Source organism: Salvelinus sp. IW2-2015, unplaced genomic scaffold, assembly GCF_002910315.2.
Source record: "Salvelinus sp. IW2-2015 unplaced genomic scaffold, ASM291031v2 Un_scaffold3035, whole genome shotgun sequence".
NCBI classification, from domain to species: domain Eukaryota; kingdom Metazoa; phylum Chordata; class Actinopteri; order Salmoniformes; family Salmonidae; genus Salvelinus; species Salvelinus sp. IW2-2015.
The window spans coordinates 11,176-15,541 of record NW_019944327.1 but is presented as its reverse complement, the minus strand read 5'-3'; the positions used below and the strand labels follow the sequence as shown (position 1 = coordinate 15,541).

Sequence of the window (4,366 nt, the reverse complement as noted above, 5' to 3'; positions counted from 1 at the left end):
TATTAATCAGGTAGGGTTGGGCAGGCTCGGTGCTCGAGACCTGTAGTGCGCCTCCACGGTCCGGTCTATCCGGTGCCTTCTCCACGCACCAGCCTTCCTGTGGCAGCCCCACTACCAGGCTCCAGTTCCAGCACCCCGCACTCGCCCTGAGGTGCGTGTCCCAGTCCGGTACCACCAGTTCTGGCACCACGCACCAGGCCTACTGTGCGCCTCCAGTGTCCAGTATGCCCTGTTCCTGTTTCCCGCACTCACCCAGAGGTGCGTGTCCCCAGCCCGGTACTACCAGTTCCGGCACCACGCACCAGGCCTACAGTGCGCCTCGCAGGCCTGAGCCGTCTCTGTCCAGCGCCGCTAAGCCGTCTTCCTGTCCACCGCCTAAGCGTCTCTGTCCAGCGCCGCCTGAGTCGTCCTCCTGTCCAGCGCCGCCTGAGCCGTCTTCCTGTCCAGCGCCGCCTGAGCCGTCTTCCTGTCCAGCGCCGCCTGAGCCGTCTTCCTGTCCAGCGCGCTGAGCCGTCTTCCTGTAGCGCCTGAGCCGTCTTCCTGTCCAGCGCCGCTAAGCCGCCTGAGCCGCCTGAGCCGTCTTCCTGTCCAGCGCCGCCTGAGCCGCCCGTCTGTCCAGCGCGCCTGAGCCGCCCGTCTGTCCAGCGCCGCCTGAGCCCCCGCAGTCAGACCGCCTGAGCCGCCCGTCGTGAGCCAGCGCCGTCAGTCAGGACGCCAGAGCCGCCCGTCAGTCAGAGCCGCAGAGCCGCCGCAGTCAGGCCCAGAGCCGCCCGTCAGTCAGGAGCGCCAGAGCCGCCCGTCAGTCAGACGCCAGAGCCGCCCGTCAGTCAGGAGCCGCCAGAGCCGCCCGTCAGTCAACGCAGCGCCCGTCAGTCAGAGCCGCCAGAGCCGCCCGTCAGTCAGGAGCCGCCAGAGCCGCCCGTCAGTCAGAGCCGCCAGAGCCGCCCGTCAGTCAGGAGCCGCCAGAGCCCCCGTCAGTCAGGAGCCGCCAGAGCCGCCCGTCAGTCAGGAGCGCCAGAGCCGCCCGTCAGTCAGAGCGCCAGAGCGCCCGTCAGTCAGGAGCCGCCAGACCGTCCGTCAGTCAGGAGGCGCCAGAGCCGTCCGTTCAGTCCGGAGCTGCCCTTCAGTCCGGAGCTGCCTTTCAGTCCGGAGCTGCCCTTCAGCCGGAGCTGCCCTTCAGTCCGGAGCTGCCTTTCAGTCCGGAGCTGCCCCTCAGTCCGGAGCTGCCCCTCAGTCCGGAGCTGCCCCCAGTCCGGAGCTGCCCCTCAGTCCAGAGGCGCCCTCAGTCCCGTGGGGCCATTTATTAGGGTTCCCAGCCCAAGGTCGGGCGAGGGTCGCGCTCAAAGGACGCCACTGAAGCGGACTAATACTATGGTGGAGTGGGGTCCACGTCCGCGCCAAGGCCGCCACCCGCGACAGATGCCCACCAGACCCTCCCCTATAGGTTCAGGTTTTGCGGGTACTGTCACGTTCTGACCTTAGTTCTTTTGTTATTTCTTTGTTTTAGTATGGTCGGGCGTGAGTTGGGTGGGTTATCTATGTTCTTTTTTCTATGTTGGGTTTTTCGTTTGGCCTGGTATGATTCTCAATCAGAGGCAGGTGTTGTTAGTTGTCTCTGATTGAGAATCATACTTAGGTAGCCTTTTTTCACCTGGTTTCGTGGGTGGTTATTTCCGTGTCAGTGTTTGTTCCACACGGAACAGTTTCTGGTTTGTATTTCAGTGCGTTTGTTGTTTTGTATCTGTGTGGCCTGGTATGATTCTCCATTACACATATTGTATGGGACACTTTTAAATGTACTTTTAGAGACCATTCAATACTATACTCATCATTAAAACACAAGCAGTTTAGGTCAAAATAGATTAGACTAATAAAGGAAATAGAGGAAGTAACACGCAGGCAGAAGGTAATGGAAATTGTACTATAGAGGCACAAAATAGGCTAGAGAAAAAACAAAAAGAAATCGAGGTACTTATCAAGAATGATCAAATGTAATGTATTACAAAAATAAAGTGAATTGGATGGAAAATTGTGAAAAATCATAAAATTTCTCTTGAATCTTCAACATAGAAATTCTACCAAAAATAATTTACAGAAACTCTTACAAATGATGGAGTTATCCATGATTCATCAAATTATAATTTGAAAGAGGAAGCGAAATATTTAAGCATATGTTTTCTTTTCAGTCTCCTCTATTCCACGAATGCATGGGGTCTTGAATTTTTGAATATGGACAAGTGACAGCAGAGATGTAAGTGCATTTACTGCTTGTGAAGTTGCTAGCTAGCAAGTTAGCATAAACTAGCGCTAACTGGGCTAGTCATTGTCTAAATCAGCTGTTCCCAAACTCGGTCCCCGGGACCCAAAGGGGTGCACGTTTTGTTTTTTGCTCTAACACTACACAGCTGATTCAAATGATCAAAGCGTGATGATTAGATGATTATTTGAATCAGCTGTGTAGTGCTGGGGGAAGAAAAAAATATATGCACCCCTTGGGGTCCTGGGGACCAAGTTTGGGAAACCCTGGTCTAAATGACAGGTAGAAGCACATTCATAAAAATAGTTTGGTGACATCTTGTGGTCTAATGTGAATTACGGGGGGGTCAGTTACCGCAGGGGGCTATTTAACCCCTAGTACCCCACCCTGCTGCAGCCACTGGTTGGTTTAAATTCATTTTTTGAAATTTTAAGAGTAATGTGTTGCGTTGTTTCATGCTTCAACCACCAGTTGATTTAAAAAGTATTTTGTGACATTTCAAGAGTATCAACTCGACAGCAACAATAATTCATCACCGAGCCATGAGGGCCGAGGTAAACTAGGGTTSACTTCCATAGATTCGATTCGCTTTGCTCTGATTTTATTCATTTTTTGCTCATTCTAGTATTCAAAAAATTATATTTTAGCAAGAGCACAAGCCACCAGCCCTCAACATTCCAGAGAGTGCCAAAACCCAAAGCCCAAAATGTGTCTGCTGCAGAGGGACAGGACAAAGCCATAAGAAAACGTAATCAGTCATAGTGTAAAAATTATTAGTCGCTAAATCCCAAAACATTGACATGATTGTAATCCAAACCCAACCCTCATGTAAATCGTGATGRACAGTGATTGGCGGACCAGTCAGTGGCAAGCCCGCGTCACACCTACATCTTTACTGATCAAATCCCAGCTCTTTCCTGACAACCCCACCTATATATAATATTTGTTATATAACATAACATCTCATTAAGATGAGAGACGGTTTCAGTCAGTTACAATCCAGTAAGAGAGAATTGAGAAGTGGATTGAAATCANTGGATTGAAATCAGCTATTTATTGGGTGTAATGTAAACTCACCAGGGGTTGTTGAAGGGCCATCAGTTGTTGAAGTGTTCACTGCAGGATATAGACAGAGAGGTTAGAAATGTAGCACTTCCTGTAAAGCCCCGTAGCCCCCATAATACGGGATCTGGTCTCTTATAAACGCTTAAAGCCCCACTGATTTTAGATTGCGGCAGGACACGAGATGCTCAGGAATGGGTCTTGAATTTTTGAATATGAGCACGTGGCAGCTGGGATGTAAGTGCATATTGTCTGACTTCTCATTTTGCCCAAAACAGTGGCATACTGGAGTGATCACTATCAGGCACATCAGCAAGTGACCATTCCATAATGGGCTTAGGGTCCAAGTGTTCTTTCAACATAACATTGTCAACCTGTTGTTTTATGTAAACGATGCCGAGTCTCCAAGGCACTGTGTAATGGACAGGGCTGTCTCACTGTCTGGAGGCTACGATTTGATAGAGCACAATCAGTGCATCTGTTTAATCTAGTGTTAGTGGGCAAGTGGACATTATTGTAATCCAAACCCAACCCTCATGTAAATCGTGATGCACAGCGATTGGCCACCCATCCAGTAGCAAACCCGCGTCACAACTGTAACTTTATTGATCAAATCCCAGCWCTTTCSTGACAACCCCACCAATATATAATATTTGTTATATAACATAACATCTCATTAAGATGAGAGACGGTTTCAGTCAGTTACAATCCAGTAAGAGAGAATTGAGAAGMGGATTGAAATCASCTATTTATTGGGTGTAATGTAAACTCACCAGGGGTTGTTGAAGGGCCATCAGTTGTTGAAGTGTTCKCTGGAGGATAAAGACGGAGAGGTTGGAAATTTAGCACAAGCACTTCCTGTAAAGCTCCCAAAATACTAGATTTGGTCTCTTATAAACYCTTAAAGCCCCACTGATTTTAGATTGCGGCGGGACACGAGATGCTCYGGAATGGGTCTTGAATTTTTGAATATGGACAAGTGACAGCAGAGATGTAAGTGCATTTACTGCTTGTGAAGTTGCTAGCTAGCAAGTTAGCATAAACTAG

General features: G+C 49.6%; 1 pseudogene; it reads right to left on the bottom strand.

Moving 5' to 3' along the window:
- LOC112075218 (sushi, nidogen and EGF-like domain-containing protein 1) overlaps positions 1-4,366 on the bottom strand; it is a 20,727-nt pseudogene that overhangs the window by 5,863 nt on the left and 10,498 nt on the right.